The sequence below is a fragment of the Euleptes europaea genome, chromosome 9, assembly GCF_029931775.1.
Source record: "Euleptes europaea isolate rEulEur1 chromosome 9, rEulEur1.hap1, whole genome shotgun sequence".
Classification (NCBI taxonomy): Eukaryota; Metazoa; Chordata; class Lepidosauria; order Squamata; family Sphaerodactylidae; genus Euleptes; species Euleptes europaea.
In genome coordinates, this window is record NC_079320.1 from 25,926,449 (window position 1) to 25,949,714 (window position 23,266).

The 23,266-nt window shown below is 45.7% G+C and overlaps 1 pseudogene; it reads left to right on the forward strand.

Annotated features, from left to right (window-relative positions):
• Positions 1-5,195: 5,195 nt before the first annotated feature.
• On the forward strand, positions 5,196-5,501 carry LOC130482952 (metallothionein-like; annotated as a pseudogene).
• Positions 5,502-23,266: the final 17,765 nt, after the last annotated feature.

Genomic DNA, 23,266 nt, shown 5'->3' on the forward strand with positions numbered 1-23,266 from the left:
GACACGCTCAGGCAGGTGATCCTAAGCAATGCTAATTTATTAGAAGCAAATAGACAGATTAAAAGAAGCTGACTGCCCCACACGCAGGAGGTTAAGGCATGCTATGGAGAACAGGAGCTGGTTAAGGACAAAACTGGAGATTACTGCAGGGACCAGGTATAGGGGCTGGGGCTATAAATAGGGATGAAGGGGGAAAGGGAGGAAACTGGCTGGCTGAGGGGGAGTGGAGAGGAGCAGAGGCAGAAAAAGGAACCCAAGAGGAGAAGGGGGAAGAAGAAGAAGCCAAAATCAGTGAAAGGAGCTGTCTCAGGGAAGTTCCTAGGGAAAGAGGTAGGTTACAGTGTCATGGCTCTACTCCCTTGTAATACCCTGGAACCCTGAGATGGGTGAAACTAACCACATCTGTAGGTACTTGGATTGGTCACAACCTGTGCAAGGAAGCAGTGACTAGGCTGGTGCTTCCAAGACCCCAAGTTTTGGCAAAATGATAGCCATGCCTGTTTGGTCACCATGTTGCCATGTATTTGCTGCATGATTGCTAGATACAGTTCTGCAACTGATTCTGTCAACATATGTGTGTGTGTTAAGTGCCGTCAAGTTGCTTCCGACTCATGGTGACCCTATGAATCAATGTCCTCCAAAATGTCCTGTCTTTGATCTGAGCAAGGCTGTCAATGTATAGGACACTTATATATTATGTATTCATTCATTGCAAGCTCATCTCTCCAAATCATTGCATTTGTTTGTAGAAAGGGACCTCTGCTGAATACTTTACCAAGCTGAATACTTTACCGACAGCGGTCACACATGGAAGATATCAAAAAATACCCTACGGGAACAGAGTTTGCAGCTGTAATGGAAAGTCACCTGAATCCACAGAACACGTGTTATTGTTCTGTGTGAAGCATCGAGCCAAGCGAGAGAAGTTAATTACATCATGAATAAAAAATTGTGAGAATAGTAGACGGCTAGCCCATCAACTATTGAAGGATCATAACTCGCAGCTCTCTGAAGCGGTTGCTAAATTTCTTACGGTTACTTTGGAGTAATAGTGAATGTAGTTAATGAACGAAGGATTCAGGTTATATAATGGTCTCCCTGGCCTCTATATGGAGTATTAAAGCTGTTTTTAGTTATTATTTGTATAGGTCTGGCCAAAATATGGCCATTTTATAACTGCCCTGTAATTTGTATTGGATGTCCCATTTTTGTACTTGATGTTTTAGCTACTATGCCAATAAATAAGGCTATGAATGAATGAATGAATGAATGAATGAATGAATGAATGAGAAACGGACCACAAAAACTGATGGGGGATAGTTCTAACAATGGCTACTAGCCATGGTAGCTAAATAGAACATTCATGTTCAGATGCAGTATATTTTTAAGTACCATTTGCTGGAGGTAACAAGAGGGGGCATCCGGTTGGCCTTGTAGGATACAGGATATTCGATACAACAGGGCTTTTTCTTTTGATACAGACTTTTGGAAAGATATGTTGAAAATTAACTTGAATCCCTGATGCACTTACTGACAAAGATAAGCAAGAGATTTCTTCTATTTTCCTTTCCCCTTTAACTTTCAACTAGGGGACATGACAGTATCCTCTTTTAATTTAAAAAAGCATCTGCCAGAGCCAGACAACTATGAAGAGGAAAGGAGACAAGACCATTAAAAGTGAAGCTTTGTGGATATAAAACGAATGTGTCAAGGTTAAAGTATTCCACTAATCCCAGGGTCAGGAAAGAAAACTGCTGCTAATAAAGTCCTTCTGTGGCATTTTATTCACTCCACCAAAAAAAGAAGGGCAGCCAGGAGACCAATTACAAATCACTCGTCTGATGCCTTTAATCCCTTTATTTCCATTTCTCATCAAAATAATAGATTTCCCTCCCCCCCACCCCAGTGAATAAAAAATCCAGATTTTGTGTACAATAAGTTGTGTTTGGCTACAGGAAAAGTTGAACGGACACACACACACAGCCTCCAATTACATTCTAAAACCCTTCTTGCTATCAGCTGCTCCCAGAACATACAGAGGGGATGGATTTTCAAGCACTCAGCAAAACATCCCCCCCATCCCTATTCCTATGACAAGGCAGGGCACAATATCTCATCCGTCGTGAATGTTAATTCACACAAGGGGTCACAGGTCTGATCAAACTCAGTTGCTGCCAAGCGCAATTCTTTGAGCCAAGCTACACGTGATGCAGGGAATCCATGATTAATCCTAAAAAAACACATTTTGTTACCCAAAACAGTACATGTATTCGACCCATAACATGCAAAGCTAGAGCGTCACCCAGCATGATGATGCCACTTCCGGGTCATGCCAGAAACTGCATCATCACACAGGGGATGCCAATCATGTCCTTCCGATATTGCCTGAGCATTTCCTCCAGCCACCCAGCTGAGTGGTGGCAGTCAATGGGAGCAGCCCATGAGAGATCTCAGCTGGAAACCCCCAGCAGGAAGCTGGGTAGCCCTAAATTGTATTTATTGTAAAACAGCTGCATCTCAAGCATAGGAAGCGACATTGTCTGTCTAGACTGGGCAGGAGAGCAGTGTAGTGGCCATTTGTGTGCATTGTCGTGAATGGAGATTAATGCATACTGTGGTATATCTGTTGTGTAAGCCCACGAGTGCCAATCTCCTGGACTGGTTATGGCACCCGCAAACAGTCTACATGTGCGCCCTGTTCAAGCAGCGCGCCTGCCCTGAACGCTACAGGGAAGGCTAGCACGCGCGCCAGCGAAACTGACAAGACCGCTCCTGTGTGTTCCGAGCAGCCGGCAGCTGAGAGACCGAGGCCAGAGCAACCTCCAGAGAGCCTGAAAGACACCATGTTCCTGGTCATTTCCATTACAGCAGAAGCCATGTCAGAAAACGCACAAGCACATAGCCTGCATTTCCCCTCCCTTGCAACATCGAACTGCTTAAGCCAAGCCATTCAGAGACATTAAGATAACGATGACTCGTTCTGCCAGCTATGCGAAATCGCGATCTCTGGACATTATTATGATCGCGCCTTTTGTTTTAGGATCGTTAAGCCCATCAGCAAGAATCTCCCGGTTCCTGAATAGATTTCCAAATTCCAATCTCCACACCCCGGTAGACGGACATTAAGTCCTTTGTCACCTTTTTGTCACCTGGGAACCCAGAAAAACAGTGTATCTGGGGTAGCCCACTGCTATAATGTTACCTTAGGTCTTTCCCTGGCATCTTTGTCGTTACTCTGTTGGTTAAGGTTTTGCGCAGCCTGACCACGCTCCCTCCCGCCTCGCCGGTTGAGTCTACGGGAACTCCTTGCCATTGCCCTCTCTTTATTTTCTGCTGTCTTAGTCTACTGGCACTTGGGACAACTCCTCATCTGGAAAAGGTGCAGTATTTCCCCACCAACGATCTCCTGCCACATTGGCATCCGTCCTTATTCTACTACCTTTTGATTTCTTAGATTCTCTGTGTTTGTGTCACACCACTGAATGCTTGAAAACATAAACTCTTTTAATTTGGATTCCATTGTCTCTGTCGTCATTTTAAAGGTCACAGAATACCAGCTCTGGTATACAAAGGTTGCTCCCGCTTTATAAATATTGTAGTTTCCGATTGCTCAAGCTAATTTCCCCATTTAAAGAGCAATTTGGCTAACAGTTGTGTACATTACAATTGAACAGTCTGTTCCCCCCATATTTGTGTGAGTTGGTTTAGTTTCATGGGGTGGAGTACTTGCTAAGTTAGTTCTGTTTGTTAGCTGGAAGTGTAGACTGCATGAGTTCCTTTGTTCCAAAATCAATAGTCCCATTCTTGTATCTCCTTGTTTGGAGAACATTGGAGCACCTGAGAGCAAGAACCTGAATGAGTACCTTAATCTTGACCTACAAGTAAAAAGGGACATGGCGCAAGAATCTCCCACACTCAGAATTTATTGACAGAGATTGCACATATGTATACACCACTTTTATATATATTTAAAAGAGCAAGATTCGAGTCCAGTAGCACTTTAAAGACAACAAGATTTTTGAGAGTCAAAGTTCTCTTCATCAGATACATATTTCTTTTAAAAGACAACTCCCAATTCCTCCCCCAAAGGCAAAATAAGAATGGGAGCTGGAACATAGTGACTAGTGAACAGGCAGAGCAGGTGTGTATTGTAAGTGACATGCAGTTCCTGTTAGAGTTTTTGGGGCGGAGCCTGAGGAAGGCAGGGTTTGGGGACAGAAAGGGACTTCAATGCCATAGAGTCCAATTGCCAAAGCAGCCATTTTCTCCAGGTGAATGGATCTCTATCGACTGAAGATAAGTTGTAATAGCAGGAGATCTCCAGCTAGTACCTGGAGGTTGGCAACCCTGTGCTTTAAGAGAATAGGGGCTATCAAAAAGCTTTTGACAAAGTTTCCCACCAAAGACTGCTAAGCAAACTTCATAGTCATGGGATAAGAGGACATGGATTGAGAGCTGGCTGAAAAATAGGAAGCCGAGAGTAGGAATCAATGGTCAGTTCTCACAATGGAGGGATGTGAGCAGTGGGGTCCCTCAGGGATCTGTGTTGGGACCGGTGCTGTTCATCAATGACCTGGAGTTGGGGTTAAACAGTGAAGAAGCCAAGTTTGCAGATGACACCAAATTATTTAGGGTAGTTAAAACAAAATCGGACTGTGAAGAGCTCCAGAAGGATCTCTACATACTGGAAGAATGGGCACTAAAATGGCAAATGAGATTCAATGTGAGCAAGTGTAAAGTGATGCATATTGGGGCAAAAAATCCGAACTTCACATATACATTGATGGGATCTGTGCTGGCAGCGACAGATCAAGAAAGGGATTTTGGGGTTGTAGTGGATAGCTCAATGAAGATGTCAACCCAGTGTGCGGCAGCTGTAAAAAAGGCAAATTCCACGCTGGCCATAATTAGACAAGGAAGGAACAGAGAATAAAACTGATGATATCATACTGCCCTTGTACAAATGTATGGTGAGACCACACTTGGAATACTGTGTACAGTTCTGGTCACCGCACCTAAAAAAGGATATTACAGAGCTTGAGAAGGTGCAGAAAAGAACAACCAAAATGATTAGGGGACTAGAGCAAATGTCCTATGGGGAGTGGTTAAGATGCTTAGGGCTGAACAGCTGATTGCTCCGCTTTGATCTTCTGTCCCAAGCCGCAGTTGTCGACTGCAAGAAGCCTCTAAGCGTGATGGATCCTCAGGACTGCCCCTGCGCTGCTGGTGGTTCTTGCACCTGGTTCCTGCAAATGCAAAAATTGCAAATGTACTTCCTGCCAAAAAAGCTGCTGTTCCTGTTGCCCATCTGGTTGCAGCAACTGTGCCAAGGGCTGCATCTGCAAAGAGCTGCTGTCGAGTAAATGCAGCTGTTGCAACTAAAAATGCACTGTTCTGTTCTTTGTAAATATTCTGTACGGTCAAAAAGATGACTGTTTGACCACAATGAGTATTTTGTACCTGTTTTGCATGCTGGGGCAGGGGAAAGGAAAATAAAAGCTGTGATTTGACACACACAAAAAAGATGCTTAGGGCTGTTTAGCTTGGAAAGAAGGCGGCTAAGGGGCGACATGATAGAGGTCTATAAAATTATGCATGGTTTGGAGAGAGTGGACAGGGAGAAGTTTTTCTCCCTCTCCCATAATACTAGAATGCGAGGTCATCTGTTGAAGCTGGAGGGTGAGAGATTCAAAACAGATAAAAGGAAGTACTTTTTCATACAATACATAGTTAAATTGTGGAACTCCCTGCCCTAGGATGTGGTGATGGCTGCCAACTTGGAAAACTTTAAGAGGGGAGTAGACATATTCATGGAGGAAAGGGGTATTCATGGCTGTTAGTTAAAATGGATACTAGTCATACTGCATACCTGTTCTCTCTAGTATCAGAGGAGCATGCCTATTATATTGGGTGCTGTGGAATACAGGCAGGATAATGCTGCTGCAGTCGTCTTGTTTGTGGGCTTCCTAGAGGCACCTAGTTGGCCACTGTGTGAACAGACTGCTGGACTTGATGGGCCTTGGTCTGATACAGTAGGGCCTTTCTTATGTTCTTATCTTCATGAAGGGTTCTTGATGTTGCCTTTAGACATGAGTGTAGCTTCACAATGGCTACTCTGGTAGTGATTGGAGGGATTTCTGTTCCTGTTGGTTAATTTACGGAGGGTGGGGATGCTGGTGTTTTTCTTTTCTTTTTTTTGCATATTTAGAGACCTTTGAATAGGTAAGGATCCCTATTCATTCAGTGGTTCATTTAGGGAATTTATACGCCCCTTACCTAGAGTCATGCATTGTTTATGGGAAGCCTGCTTGTTAGGGCTGTTGATTTGGTTCAGCCCGAACTGAAAATCAGCCGAATTTCCCTTGATTCGGTGGTTTTTAGTTCGGGACTAACCGAACTCAAAAATGGCAGGAAAAGGGGGGCGAATTCAGCGAGTTCGGGAGTTCACGAATAAATCCGGCCAATTCAGGCCGTCAGTAAGCAGCATAACCTTCAGTAAGCAGCATTCTCCTCCCCGGCCAATCGGTGGCCAAGCTGGGTCTTCTTCTAGCCAATCAGTCAGGATTGAGTACTGGAGGAATCAGCTGATGTGCGGCCCGGCCAGGGAGAGAGAGAGAGAGGGAAATCCTTGTGTGTGTGTGCGGGGGTGCTTGTGCACATTCGCTCCTTTCCGTGGCTGCAGGGGGCGCATTTTTTGGGGGTACATTTTTTGGGGATGAATGGATCACCCTCGAGAGATGCATACATATGGATCTCATATTGGATACAAATGGAATCATATTGGATTACCCAGCCTCCCAGTCCCTCCTGATGGAACAGAAGACAGCCACAGTAAGACCCCTTTGGGGGCTTTAATCTGTAATTTTTCTTTTCTCTCTCTCTGTGTGTGTGGGGGGAAAGCAGAGTCTGTGTATGTGTGGGGAGGGAGCAGTTTCTGTGGGTGGGGGGGAGCCAAAGGGGGCTTTTGCCGGTTCTGCCTGGGGTGTGTGTTCCCCCTCCAGTCTCTCTCTCCCTGGTTTGAGGGGGGGCTTCATTTTTATGTCTTCAGGTTTTCCCTCATTCATAAGATCATTTAGGTTATTTTGATGCTTGCTCAAAACTGGTTTTCAAATGGTGACTTAAAGAATGCATCTGCCTGGTCCCAAGTCCAATGCAAAAGGAGAAATCCCACCCCCTCCTGCTCATTATGCATAGCTAGCTGCCTCTGTCCCTTTCCATGGTTTGCAAACTCCCAGGTGTCAGGTGTTGCTTTGCACTGTTGCAAAGGTGTTGCATTGCGTGCTTGTGTTGCTTTGCAGTTGTATTGTTTTGCAAAATTCTTCACACCTGCCCCGCCCTTTGCATGTTTGCAAAGGTGTTGCTTTGCAGTTGTGTTGCTTTGCAAAGTTCTTAGCACCTGCCCCGCCCTTGCTCTCATCAGCTGTTTGTTGGGGCTGGGAGCTTTGGGCGTGGGCGGCAAGCTCTGCTCAGAGATGCACATTAAGGGTGGGGGGACCCCTTTCGGGGCCCATATCTCAGCCCCCCTGACCCAAACTTTACAAAACTTGGGGGGTCTGGCAAGAAGGGTCCTTTGAAGCTCCTCTGAAAGTTTGGGACCTCTACCCCCAAAAATGCCCCCCCAGAGCCGCGGAAAGGCATGGTTGTGTTTTTAATGGCTTTATTCGGCCTAATTTTTTTCCCGAACTTTGAATTCCCGCCGAATTGCACGGACCCGAAGCGGGGGAGTTCGGACTTCGGCATATCCCGAATCTAAACGGGCCGAATTCAGCCGAATCCGAACTATACCGAATTTTTTTAATTCAACAGCCCTACTGCTTGTGTTACTTTCCTGATTAGCACAAAGGTCAGCTGCTTCACTATTACGGCGACAGGGATAAGGAAAGGAAAGTACCAGTCAAAAGCCTTATAGAGAAACGCCTGATTACCATTTAAATAAACCCTAATGAATGGATCATATGTTTCATTTAACTAACTGGTTAATTCATCAGTTACTTTAACAGGTTATCATATGAGTAATAAGTAGGGTTGCCTACCTCCAGGTACTAGCTGGAGATCTCCTGCTATTTCAACTGATCTCCAGCCGATAGAGATCAGTTCACCTGGAGAAAATGGCCGCTTTGAGAATTGGACTCTATGGCATTGAAGTCCCTCCCCAAACCCCACCCTCCTAGGCTCCGCCCCAAAAACCTCCCACCGGTAGCGAAGAGGGATCTATTAACCCCTAGTAATAAGAGCATGATTTCTTTGTTCTTAGAAGTTACTGGTAGCAGGCATCATCTCAGAAAAGGCATGCACCTTCTTGAACACACAGGAGGGAATACCTCTTCTAAGATGGTGTTTGTTGCCAACAGTTTTTATCAATATTTCTTTTAATGGTTATGTATTTAAAAATTGATTGCCTGATTTAAAAGATAGCTCTGATGAATCAATTAAAATACGTGTAGCCAATCTAGCAGACTAACCATTACAACCATAATATTGTTATAATGGCTGCTAGTTTTGTAAAATGTGGTGCCTTGTTTGTGGCAAAATGATGTAAACAATTTGCTTGGGTATGAATTTTAATGGCATTTTTATGGCTCTTGGGTAAGGCAATGACTGATGACAATGATGAGCACACCACCTTCCCTGCTGAGTACCCATAATCAACTCATGCACATGGGAGCTTCCAGGCTAAAACATGCAGGCTAAAACACTTCCAGGGAGTCTTCAGACTCAGCAGGTCTCATCAGAGAAGTTAAACAGTGAGTCTGTTAATGTTGATGTTAATTTTCTTCATATTTATTCCTCACAAGCAGGAACTTGCAAGGACTTGCAAGGTGAATTTCCATCCCCTTCACTATTTCCTCTTTCCCTTCCTTGAAAGCCCCCATAACCTCTCCCTCTTTCCTTTCTCCTCTCCATCCCATCCACCAGCCAGCCTACCTTTCTCTTCTCTCCATCTTCAGTTTTCCACCCTTCTGTACCCCTGGCATTCTTCAACCAGGGCAACTGTGATCCAGTTGTGTGGTGCTAGTGGCCAGGGCCCAGTTGAACAGTAGGGATCCAGAAAGGACTTGCAAAGGACACCCATTTCCCATCTCACCTTCACTGCACTATTTCCTCTTTCCCTCCAGCTGACAACTCCCATATCCTCAACCTTCCTTGCTTCTTTCTGTCCGTCCTTTTATTGGCTCCTCCACCTCCAGCTACTGTTATTATTTTTCTCCCTTGCCTCATCTTGCGTGGGGCTTGCCTGGGCCAGGTGCCTCCCTTGTCTCAGGCTGGGCTCAGCTTAGATGCCACAGTCTCCTTCCCCTTGAAAAGGGCTTTGCTGGACCAGGCACCAGTGCCTGCCTCTCCTCAAGCTGGCGGAGCCTGGCACTGCCACCTCCTCTGTTTCAGCTCTTGCACAAAGCTCTTGCAGGCTGTGCGTGTCTGCCCTGCCTCATCGCAGGCTGACTGGGCACTGCCTTTCCCATCTTCCATGGGGCTTGGGTGGGTTGGGCTCAGTCCTTCTGTCAGAGGGCTGGTTGGCCCAGGTGTGGGTAGGAGTAGGGTTTCCAACCTCCAGGTATTAGCTGGAGATCTCTCGCTATTACAACTGATCTCCAGCCGATTGAGAGCAGTTCACCTGGAGAAAACGGCCGCTTCGGCAATTGGACTCTATGACATTGAAGTCCCTCCCCTCCCCAAACCCCTCCCCCCTCAGTCTCTGTCCCAAAAATCTCCCGCCAGTGGTGAAGAGGGACCTGGCAGCCCTAGGTGGGAGGCCATCAGCCCACTGGGAGGTGTCCTGATGCTCTCAATGGTCAGTCTTGGCCCTGCCTGTGAGAATGTCGAACTAGCCCAAGGTCATCCAATTTCCCAGTCAGAATAGGGATCTGAGGGCCTAGTCTGAAACGCTAACCACTATACCACACTGGCAATTCCTACAGCTACCCTATGCCACTTATGTTTTTTTTTTACTGGGTGTGGCATAGTTCTGTACGCAACGCTGCTTTAAAAAAAATTATCCTACTGCCTCTTGGAGTGGTGAAGGGCTACTGGAGTAGAGACAAACATTCCTTTGCCCCCACTGGGGGAATGGGACTCCCCCCCCCACTAACCACTACACCACACTGGCTCTTATTTATATCCTACTACTCTGCCTTCCAAAAATTAAGGACAGCATCCGTGTGGTTATATTATTGGATCCTCACAACACCCTCGCAAGTTAGGTCAGGGCGATTTGAACCCTGGTCTGCTCCAGTCCAAGTCCAGCACACTAACCACAGTGCACGCTGCCTATCAAATATCGGTGTTAAGGGTGGTCTGAAGTATTTATTTGAAGCCAATAATGTGTTAATTGGTTAAAAGCGAAATAGCAGATCACCCACAAACCTCTTATTCTGCTGATAGCTTGAGTCAGACGATCTGTGCAGCTTGAAGTGGCTTAGAATGGCTCGTGCACATATCCAGCACAAAGCAACCACAGCTTCTCTCCCTCTCCTGTGCCAGATGTAAGGATTGCCCCACATCAGTGTGAAGAGATCCTTCCATGGGCCCTCCGTGGAGAGGCACTAACCAGGCAGGTACTTTGCTGCTTATCTCCCGCTTCCCCCCTCAGTCATTCTTTCACTCTTAAGACTGCATGTCTAATTCTTCTCTCCGTCAGCACGGATCACTGGGTGCCTGCGAGACAAAAAACACCCAAATCTGACTGTTATGCTCGAGACGATAAGATGTAAGCAAAGATCTCTACGCCGGTCTAGCAGCATTTCTGGCTGTGAGTGGGATATTCCAAACAAAGCCCATGGAGCTTGATTCTGTCTTCAGATAGGCCTGGCCCTGGCAACGCTTTTTATCCATGGAAATCAGCCACCGCACTTGCTGATTTTACAAGATTTGCGCAGAGACGTAGCCAGCGGCTAAGGGAAGGAGTGAGCATTAGCAATGTATTTCCCTCATATTCAAAGTGTGCTTCTTTGTATACTGCAGTGCCTTCAGTGCAGTACCAAAGCTGAAGTTGGTGTATGCTTACCAGGAAGTAAAACCTATTGAGCAGAGTGAGATTAACTCCTGAATAAACAGGCACAGCATTATACATGCACCAGCGTGGTGTAGTGGTTAAGAGCGGTGGTTTGGAGCGGTGGACTCTGATCTGGAGAATCGGGTTGGATTCCCCACTCCTCCACAGGAGCAGCGGAGGCTAATGTGGAGAACTGGATCTGTTTCCCCACTCCTCCACATGAAGCCAGCTGGGTGACCTTGGGCTAGTCACACTCTCTCAGCTCCACCTACCTCACAGGGTGTCTGTTGAGGGGAAGGGAAGGTGATTGTAAGCCGGTTTGAGTCTCCCTTAAGTGGTAGAGAAAGTCGGCATATAAAAACCAACTCTTCTTCTTCTTCTATATTGTAAAGGTGCAATTCTGCAGATGGTTACCTGGAAGAAAGTGCCACTGAACACAGAAGCATTTCCTTTGCTGTGTAAAGCTGGGCCGGGAGTAGGGTTGCCAGGTCCATCTTTGCTACCAGCAGGAGGTTTTTGGGGTGGAGCCTGGGGAGGGCGGGGTTTGGGGAGAGGAGAGACTTCAATGCCATAGAATCCAACTGACAAAGCGGTAATTTTCTCCAGGTGAACTGATCTCTAGCGACTGGAGATCAGTTGTAATAGCAGAGATCTCCAGCTGGTACCTGGAGGTTGGCAACCCTAGCTGGGAGTCTGTGTTGGACAAAGCCAATTTTGCACAGAGCTACAGACTATAGGAGGCGGTCCAGGGAGAAAACAGCTGAGACTCCTTCTGAGTCTTTAACAACAACCAGATCAGCAGATCTCACCAGATAAAGTTTTACACAGCATGAGGATGAACATTATTAGCCACTAATGTCTGCGGATCAAGCTGCTGTTAGAAACAGCTAGGCTTTGTTTACAAGTTACAAATCGGTGTTGGCCATTGGGCCCTGTGGACTTCTCTCTACCACATGGTTACTAGTTATGAAGTTGTTCTTGTTAGAAAAGGGGGCTTTGTGCCGATGAGAGGTGAATATTCCTGTGCTCAAGCTGAACCTACTTGCTTTATCATGAGCACACCTGAACACTTGAAAATGCTTAATGGGCATTTGCGGGTGTTTGACAGGCATTAGGGTTGCCAGGTCCCTCTTTGCCACCTGCGGGAAGTTTTTTGGGCAGAGCTTGAGGAGGGCAGGGACTTCAATGCCATAGAGTCCAATTGCCAAAGCGGCAATTTTCTCCAGGTGAACTGATCTCTGTCGGCTGGAGATCAGTTGTAATAGCAGATCTCCAGCCACCACCTGGGGTGCCTATAAGGCTCATGAGCATGGAACTTTGAATCACAAAATTGTGATTGGATGAAATTGTAATTATCTGAAGAAGCAGAAATCCAGCGAAACAAGGCATAACCGGTTGCTTGTCATAATATCATTGCATTAGCCTGCATATATTCACTACGGTGGATACTGAATATGGATTGTTTAACGGCTGTGCAAAAGAGGAATCCTATTGGTCAGCTTGGCAGCTGACTTTTAGAAGACATATTGCAAGACGACACTGTGCAGCAAGACATCTGTAATTTCTCTTTGAGGACTTGGATTGCAGGACATTGTGGACATTTATCTATTTTGTCTATGGTGATTTAGTATTGATAATCGTGTTGTGAAAACTTTGTGAACTGGTATTTAAAGAGATACTAAGCATGGGAAAAATATAAAAATAACAAAAGTATTGGAAGTGGCTGCGTGTTGGGATATTTTTCCTTAATAGGAGATTAGCCAACCACCTGGGGGATGGCAACCCTAGCAGACATGCGTACAAATTGCATGCTTGCATACGTGCACAACACAGGTGGCCTGCTTTTGGACTCAACATGGTTTGATGTTCAACAATCCATATTTTTTTCATCCCAAAACACATGAAACTAGTCACATTAATCTATCAAGGTCAGTATTGTCTCCTCTAACTGCCAACAGCTGTCCACGTTAGGGTCTCAGGTGAATGTCTTTCACATCACTTGCTACTTGATCCTTTTAAAACTGGTGATGTCAGGGACTGAACCTGGAACCTCCTGCATGGAAAGCACATGCTCTACCACTGAGCTTTGGCCCCTCCACAGATGGGATGTGTATCTGGATAAAACTGGCTAGCTGTATTTGAACAGAAATCATTTGACGCAAAACATCAGGCCGTGGGAGTAAACAGATTAAAGACAAACCACTTTCTGCTGACCAGCAAAGAAGCAACTTTAATCTTACAGCTACCTGCAGGACAGTACATTTATAAGGAACCAGTGCATCTTTTTTTTAACTTAAAACATTTCTGTGCTACCTTTTCACCCAAATAGGGTCCCAAAGTGGCAAACATCAAAACATTAACACATGAAACAGCATTTATAATAAAGTATATATAAAATAAGCAATGTAATAAAAACATATAGACATGTAAACACGACACAACCAGGGAGGAGGGCCAATAAGAGTTTACCAAACCAAACAAAAAAGTCTTCATGTGCTGACAGAAGATGCTAGAGGGAGATGGACAAATCTCATTGGGGAAAGAGTTTCAAAGTTTTGGCACACAACTGAGAAGGCCTTTGCTTGGGTTGCCCCCCATCCAGCCTCAGATGATGTGGGCACCTGAAGCAGGGCCTCCATAAATAATCAGATTGGACGGGTAGGTTCATGTGGAAGAAGGCATACTGACCCAAGTCATATTGGGCTTTAACACACCTTGAATTGGGCCTGGAAGCATACTGAGAGCTAGTGTAGATGGAACAAGACTGGAGTGAGATGGTCCCTGTGACTCACTCCAGTCAACATTCTGGCTACAGCATTCTGTACCAACTGTGGCTTCCGGACAGTCTTCAAGGGAAGTGCCCCATAGAGCACGCTGCAGCAATCTAATCTAGATGGTACCAGGTAGGGTTGCCAACCTCCAGGTACTAGCTGGCGATCTCCCACTATTGCACCTGATCTCCAGCCGACAGAGATCAGTTCACCTGAAGAAAATGGTCGCTTTGGCAATTGGACTCTATGGCATTGAAGTCCCTCCCCTCCCAAACCCCGCCCTCTTCAGGCTCCACCCCCCAAAATATCCAGGCATTTCCCAACCCAGAGCTGGCCACCCTAGTACTAGGGCATGCACCACAGCATATCACCCACTCCCTGTAACAGAGAAACACAGCTGATTCAAACCACCTTAAAAAAATCTCACTCTTTGGTTAATTTCCTAAACCAATTAGCAGACACAGCTCTGTTTTTTAGTCATCAGGGAAAGGTCAGAGTGTCTCTGTAGGACCTGAACTAACTCATCAGGTGCAAAATGCTTCTGGACTTACCATTCAAGGACAGCGAACAACTGTGTCTTCTGATCTTTTCTTGCCTTTTTGTGTTTTGTTTCCAGGTTTGCATTAGCACCGGCAACTTTGGCATTCATTACATCTTGACACACAGCTCCCTTATAAAGCTAAGAAGCCAGTGACATCATGTCCCAACGGTTCACAGTTTTTAACCCGTTGATGTGAGTTTAGGGGTTAAAAATGGTTTGGGGGCATTGTTCAAAAGGAAATGTTCGCACCACACAGCGGAGGCAAGCTTGTTTCACAAGCATGTTGTCAGTGGCATTTTCCAAGTGATGCTCCGTCCCACGCGGTTGCTCCTTTCATACAGGATTTAGGTTGCAAGCAGCACAGAGCTGCCGAAACAGACTTCTTTTATTCCGTACTTATGGGACTGAAAGGAAGTCTGAAATAGCAGCTAATATGTGATGGAAATACAACAGACCAGATGATAGCAAGGAACAAAGTGTCCTGAACCTGTTTCATTGCCACTGTGTTGATATCAGAGAGATATCAAGTGAGATTTTTGTTCCTGGACAACTTGATATAGTGTCATCCAGTTCTGCCTCCAGGGCTCAGGCTTGGGAGCGGTGTGGCTGGTGGCTATACTTTCCAGGGCCTGGCTAGGGCTGCAAGCTGATTACCACGATGTGGCCTATTTATGTCACTTCAGGAATAAAATAGATTTTTCCTCCTATGGTTCATGAGATATTATATATAGAGTTGGAGGGGGAAAACCGTATTCCAAGTGTGAGGAATAATACCCAAATCCTCATTGCTTCCATTCATTTGCATCTCTTTCTGTCTACCTTACTTCACTGAACTATGGGAATGGACAATGGGAGGATTATTTCAGTCCTCCTGAATAGTGTGTGTGTGTGTGTGTGTACAAAGGGGCATGCTGCATATTACACTACATGTAATATGCCCCGAAGGCCTTTTCTCCATTGCAAATGACCCTTAAGAGGAGGTGATTTGCACCAGAGGAGAACAGGAGACGGGAGTGCTCAACTCTTCCCACAACATTCACTTCCCCACTGAAAGTTTCCCCTTCTCCTATGTGTGTGTGTAAAGTGCCGTCAAGTTGCAGCTGACTTATGTCGACCCCTTAAGGGGTTTTCTAGGCAAGAGACTAACAGGTGGTTTGCCAGTGCCTTCCTCTGTATAACAAAACTCTGGTATTCCCTCATCCAAATATTAACCAGGGTTGACCCTGTTTAGCTTCCGAGATCTGGCTATACCATGCTGCCTTCCCTCCCCCTTCTCCTACAGCTTTTAGCAAACATAGGTCCAGAATACTGGCTGGGATAAAAGCAGGGAGAAACTGTTTGGCAGGGGAAGGGTAAAGCTCTGGCGCTTCCACATCCTCCTCCGGGTAGCTCTTCTTATTGCTGTGAATGCAGAGGAATCATTGGCAGTGACAAGGGAGTACCCACTTGACAGTTTTCCTTTCACTTTCTTTGTCTCAGCCCTGCATGAAGAACAGTTAGTTTTTATATGCCAACTTTCTCTACCTTTTAAGGAGAATCAAACTGGTTTACAATCTCCTTCCCTTCCTTTACTCACAAGACACCTTGTGAGGTAGTTGAGGCTGAGAGAATTCAAAGAGAACTGTGACTAGTCCACGGTCACCCAGCTGCCTTCATGTGTAGGAGTGAGGAAACAAACCCGGTTAGAGTTTGCTGCTCATGTGGACGTGTGGTGGGGAATCAAACCTAGTTCTCCAGATTACAATCTGCCACTCTTAACCACTACACCATGCTGGCTTTCCTGGCTCTGCCATTAAAAATTGGTAATAGCTGGATTTCTATAGTATTATAATGTTACAATGATCTGTTGCAACGGTGTATTTGTTTCTCTGAATTTCCAGGTTTAATTTTTTTAAAAGAATGTCTCTACTCCTTTTTGTTGCAGAGACATAAGGGGTAATATAAATATTTGCTACAAAAAATGGCTAGAGACTTACCTGTTTCAAATGAAACCTGGGAATATAGGAGTGAGTGCATTGTTGCAATAGATCATTGTAATGTTATAACACCATGTCAATTTAGGAATTACATCCCCCCCACACACACACAAAAAGCCTTAAAAAGGCTCTCCGGTTGTGCAGTAGGGAAAATGGCAGCCCCAAGCAACCGAAGGAAAATGGCACCAATGTGGGCAGCACACATGAAGCTGCCTTATACTGAATAAGACCTTTGGTCCATCAAAGTCAGTATTGTCTACTCAGACCGGCAGCGGCTCTCCAGGGTCTCAGCCAGAGGTCTTTCACATCACCTACTTGCCTGGTCCCTTTAACTGGATATGCCAGGGACTGAACCTGGGACCTTCTGCATGCCAAGCATATGCTCTACCACTGATCCACAGCTCCTCCACTCCCTGGATAATGTGCGCCTTCCCATCCAAGCAAGCTGATAATATGCTTGGACTGTCTTGTTTCCAAAAAGATCAGAGAAAAGCAGGTTTGGGGAAAAACACATCAAGAAAAAGGCATCATTCAACCACAATGCAATGTGGATATTCCACAAAAAAAGTGTGGTATTTTGGTATGTGGAGAAAAATGGCTGTATGGAAGCAGCCTCTCTTCCTCTATACAACAAAAATTGCTCTCTCTTGAGGTAATTTTATAAGGGGAGAAGGCATGGGTCGAGGCTTTGTTAGATATGGCTGCTGTCTGATTTTGTGGGAAACTACAAGTCACCATAGTTCAGAGGACAAATATATTAACAGGGTTCAGAATGACCTACCACCACAAATGTGATTGTTTTGGGGGGTTTGAAAAAGGGTTTCGGTGACTCATTAAAAATGATGGATCCTCCATTTGGCTAGGAATCACAGCTTCCAAGTGATGAATCCTCAAGCCTCAGGGTTTGTTTTGTTCTCCCAGCATTTCTGATGCTCATTTAGTTTGTCTTCCAGTTTTCACTTCCTGTGCCTAGACATACCATCTCGGTCATGTGATCAGAACTGGATGCTGCCAATGAAAGTTCATGACATAATAACTTAATCTCTAATAATTTAATAACTTAATCTCTGTAATGCTTTTCTGCCTTCTTGATGCTGAAGTCTAAAATGGCTACTCTTCTGGATTTTTGGTGTGCTGTTGAACTCACTTTAGAAGCCAGATTGACGCACAACATCTGTACTCAATTTGCTCAAGTGAATCATTTCAAACCACTTCAAGAAATAACATCCTCATCTACTCTCTCTGATATTTACCACTCCAGTGACATCAATATAAGAATTGCTCTGCTTCATGAGACCATTTAGTTTAAGGGCCTGTTTTGAATTCTGGCTAATCAGATGCTTTCTGGCCACTTACAAACAGACCAAAAAAGGGGGGAAGCCTTTCCTTGTGTGTCCCAAGCAAGAGTATTATGATGTTGATGAAGAAGAAGAGCTGGTTTTTATACCCCACTTTTCTCTCCCTTTAAAGAGTCTCAAAGTGGCTTACAATCACCTTCCCTTCCCTTCCCCACAACAGACACCTTGTCAGGTAGGTGGGGCTGAGAGAGTTCGGACAGAACTGTGAGTAGCCCAAGGTCACCCAACAGGCTTCATGTGGAAGAGTGGAGAAACAAACTCCGCTCACCAGATTAGAGTCCACTGCTCATGTGGAGGAGTGGGGAATCAAACTCGGTTCTCCAGATTAGGGTGTAACTATCTCACCAGAATACCTGTATCAGCTGTTAAACAAGACCATCAACAAACAACAAACTAACAACGGCAGGCTTTCAGTCTCCACCTATGATGCAGAGTATGCTGTTATTTTATTTTTTTTAGGCGAGAGGAAACATTGAAAGCAGGCAGCACAGATCTGCCGGCTCAGAGGGTCCAGTTTTCAGATCAATCCAGATATGGGATATCGGGATAAGAGATACTCTACCTGTAATAGATGATTTGACTTGGTTTAAGGCAACTTCATATTAAACATATGGTTTTTCCCCCCAGTGTTGCATACGTAACCACATATGACCGTTGACTTAAGGCACCCAGTGCAAAACATTGCAGCACCATGATTCTAAAAATCAAACACAAAACCAAATAACTGACACTGTACCGACTTTTAACAGTACTCCTGTGTACAGACAAAACTCACTTGTGTAACCATCCCAATTTCAACTCAGTCGAATGCAGGTTCCATATTATTTCCTATACAGAACTACCTTCTGTGCAAAAAATTGGTAACACATGAATGGTTCCTCTGTAGCTAACTTTGGAATACCAGCCTCCAGGTGGGACCTGGGGATCCCCTGGAATTACAGCTCATCTCCAGACTACAGAGATTAGACCCCCTGGAGAAAATAGATGCTTTGGAGGGTGGACTCTGTGTCATTGAACCCCACTGAGGCCCCTGTTTTCCCCAGGCTCCATTCCCAAATCGCCAGAAGTTTCCCAGCCTGGACCTGGCAACTCTATCCCCCGTTGGTAGTCAGGGGGGACCTGGCAACCCTAAGCTAACTTGGTCTTGCAGACAGAAAACATGAAACAATGCTTTTTGTTAGGCCAATTTGTTTTTGAAATGTTGAATAACTATATTGATATTTACTCAGCTGAGGCTGACTGTTCTTACAAAAGAAACAGGGTGTTGGTTGGTAGACACTATGAGATGGTAAGGCCTTGTGGAGTTCACAAAGCTCGTATAGAGACAAAGATGTCAGTCAAAACTATATTACTTTTGGGGACGTAACGCCAGGAGTAAGGCAGTTTCAGAGCATGTTGGTCTGCAGTAGAAGAGCTAGATTTGAGTCCAGAGATGAAGATGATTTGGGGGGCATGAGCTTTGACAAGTCAAAGTTCCCTCTGCCAGGAGTAAAGCATTTTAGCAGTATGAGTATTCATGTCTCATGGGATCTTATGGAATCTCACGTCTCAAAGAATAAGTTAAGAACAGATATTGTATCATAGCACTCAGCACAGCACTATTTGAAGCATTCCTCTCCAGCCTAAAGAGGTTTCCTTTGACACAAAGGGCTCTTCCTCCAAAGGAGGTTGGAGGAAGGTTTGAAACATTGCTGAGCAGAATGATAGGTTACAAGTCAAAAGTAATTATATCATACTAACAAAGCTGAATTAATTTTATTTATTTATTTATTTTGCAAAATTTATACCCCACCTTTCTGCCTATCATGATGCCCTTTTGTCCAGCTCAGTGAACCTTAGTGGAGGAGGCTGAGTAGCCAAGGTCAGTGACTGAGGAGGACCCAGGAGACCAGAGAGGGATCAGCATGGCAGAGGTGCCTGCCAGGAATGTACCAGCACCTGCAGAGGATGTACCAGCATCATCAGAAGCCACTGCCAAACCCTGCAAGGGAACCTCAGCACTGGCCTGAGTCAGCTGTCTCCACAAGGCAGGACTCAAACCCAGGCCTGCAGCTCCTCAGGCCTCTCTCCTACTCGGCAGGAACTGCCTCTGCAGAAGGCTCAGGCTGAGGTGACACGGAGGAGGAGGAGAAGGAGAGTTGGTTTTTATATGCCGACTTTCTCTACCACTTAAGGAAGAATCAAACCGGCTTACAATCACCTTCCCTTCCTCTCCCCACAACACCCTGTGAAGTAGGTGAGGCTGAGAGAACTGTGACTAGCTCAAAGTCACCAGCTGGCTTCATGTGTAGGAGGGGGGAAACAAACCCAGTTCACCAGATCAGAGTCCACTGCTCCAAACCACTGCTCTTAACCTCTACACCACGCTGGCACCATGCTGGGAGTGAAGTGCCTGACTGGCTGCACATAACCTCCCCGCAGATCTACAGCAGAGTGCTGAGGATAGTACTTCCTCCCAGGAGCCAAGCCAAAGCACAGAACATCCTCAGGAGCTGAACACCTTCTAGCAGTGCAGCTGATCCTGATTATCTCCTAGGCTATTTAGCTGAGGCTTGGGAAGGCTACCCTGCTGGATCAACCAGTCTACTAGGTGCGAGCCTGCGTCCGTGCCCTGTCTCTAGTTCCTGCTCTGGATGCCTGTCAACATTCCCCAAGCCTCACTATCTAGACTTAGTGCTCATTGGGCCTGCCTGCAGAGTGCACGATGTAAAGGACACAAAGGCAGCTAGTAAATTTAAACATACATAATAAAATAACCCATCATTAAAACAATTAAAACCAGAGCTAAAATCCATACAAAAACATAAAGACAACCGTTGGGCAGGAAAGAGGGATCATGAAGGGAACACCAGGTTGGAAAGGTGGAGGAAGAAGCAGTCATTGCCAGTCTTCTTAGGCCTGGCAGGGCTGGAGACAACCTTTAAGGTTGCACTAGGGAAAATTTGAGACTGCTCAATAGTTATCGAGGTCTCCTGGGTCCATGATAGGCTGCTTTAGAAGTGGATACTCCATGGCCTGTTTAAAGTCTGGGGCAACCACTCCTCTCAAGGAGGCATAATTACTTCTGGGACCCAATCAACCAGCCCTTGCCAGCAGCTTTTAGTAGCCAGGAAGGGCAGGAGTCATACACAGTAGTGGTGGGCCTCAAACCTCCAAGGATCATGTCCACATCCTCAGACTGAATAAACTGAAAAGTATTCCAAACAACCCAGACAGGTTGGCACCCTTTGTTTTGAAAACAAAGTTAATTGAAGTAAAACTAAGTCGTATTACTTTGTCGCCAGATGTACTGTGCCCTCCAAACAATTATTTGCTTCAAAGATGGGGATAGCTTTGAAGGTACTCAGATCTAACCTCTTTTGCAAAACTTTCTTTTTAGTCTGCTTCATTCAATATCAGAGCCCCACAGTAGAACAGAATACTGGGGAGTAGATGGGACTCGGCCCTGAGCTGGATGGCCCAGGCCCAGGCTAGCCTGATCTCGTCAGATCTCAGAAGCTAAGCAGGGTCAGCCCTGGTTAGTATTTGGAGGGGAGACCACCAAGGAGGTCCAGGGCTGCTGTGCAGAAGAAGGCACTGGCAAACCACCTCTGTGAGTCTCTTGCCATGAAAACCCCAAAAGGGGTAGAGGTGTACGGGATGGTGTCTACATGCCCCGTCCATGTGCTATTTATTGTTGTTACTTCCCCTTTGTCACATCGGTGCAGAAATGCCAACACATGGCAAACGTGCCAGCCCCCCTTTGTGTCCCAGCAGCCCACTCCTTCTCCTTAACAGCAGTCCAATGGCTCAGCATTTAAATTTAAAAATCTCCTTAAAGGAAAAAGAATGAGCTTAGTTCTGTCATTTTGAAGGTGGAGCTTATTACTACCCCTCTTTCTGGATTGGCTGCAGGCAGGCCTTCGACATGAATCCTTGCCCCCTACCTCGCTGCCATTTGTCCTTTGAGCTGGAACAAAGGCATTTCTTATGGTTTTGTTTTAGGTTTTTTTGCTTCAGCTTACTTTGGGAGCCACATGTGTTTTGCTCAGAAAGAATATGATGTCATTGTGAAGGCTAAAAAAAATTGCTGCAGTTGAGGATAGAAGGTGAAGCAAAAGGTCTGTGCAGAAGGCTCCACTCTGAGGGGTAAATGTGTGAAACCCCTTCTGCTACCAGCTACTCAGCTTCATGACTCTTCATCCATGGTTTGTGTGTGTAAAGTGCCGTCAAGTCGCAGCCGACTTATGGTGACCCCTTTTAGGGGTTTTCATGGCAAGGGACTAACAGAGGTGGTTTGCCAGTGCCTTCCTCTGCATAGCAACCCTGGTATTCCTTGGTGGTCTCCCATCCAAATACTAACCAGGGCTGACCCTGCTTAGCTTCTGAGATCTGACGAGATCAGGCTAGCCTGGGCCATCCAGGTCAGGGCACCCATGGTTTACAGATCTATAAAAATTTACTCTCTTTTTTTGCCATCAAGTCACAGCCAACTTATGGCAATCCTGTAGGGTTTTCAAGGCAAGAGACTTCAGAAGTGGTTTGCCATTGCCTTCCTCTGTGTAACAACCCTGGACTTCTTAAGTGGTCTCCCATCCAAATACTGACCAGGGCTGACCCTTCTCAGCTTCTAAGATCTGACAAGATCGGGCTATCCTGGGCTATCCAGATCAGGGGTACTAAGGACTAAGCCAGCACATTTCACATCCCTTTTGGGGAGATGAACCCAGTCCACTTCTGGTAGCCACCCCTGATTTTCACCTAGGCTTCCAGTTCTCACCCAGATGACACCATACAGTGTCCATGTTGCATTGGCCAGAGGCCTATGCATGTATGACAGGTGTTCTGTACAGAATAGCGGCCTCCCCTCCCCCCACAAAAAACAAAACCCTTCACAAGTTCTGAATGCCCAAAATAGCTTTGGAGATGTGTTTCTGCAACAATAGTTCCCCCTTACTGGATGGGAAGCCTGGGTGGAAACAATAATTTTACAAGCAGTGTGTAATATGTGAGAAGGGTAGGTGTCTAATGTTGAGGGGCGGGGGGAGCCCAAAATTCCACAGGGCACATCCAAAGTCCTTCAGTGAGCCTAAAATAGCTAACTGGCTCCATGCCACTATGTCCTAAAGGATCTGCTGTCCACAGAAGGGTTAACAAGAGGCCATTGCTTCAATAACAGCTTGCGTGGATTTAGGAAATCCCAGGCTCAAGCAACAATCATGAAGGAGGATACTCCACTAGGCAGCAGAGGCTTGGCTAAATAATAATGATGCTATTAAAACATATTCAACCTTTTCATCCTGTTAAGATGGTGATTTTAGATGGTTTTAACATATAACATCTACACACTCTCCAAGGCTGCCCCTTAGTTCCCAGTCTACAAAAGGACCGATTTATCCTCCTCTGAGCACTTGAAAACAAAGGTTGCCAATATTCTGGAGGCACAAATTCTGCAAGGGGCTGGGCCCACCAGGGTGGAAACCAGCCCAAGATGCACCCACCATGTGCTTGCTGCAAAGCTGAGGGCAGAGGGAGGTGGAAGGGTGCAGGAAAGGCTGATCAGTCTTTTGAAAGTCCACCCACTGTTGCCCTCCCTCAGGGATCAGAATACCTCACATCTGAGGAGACTCCCTGACCTCAACTTTGTGACC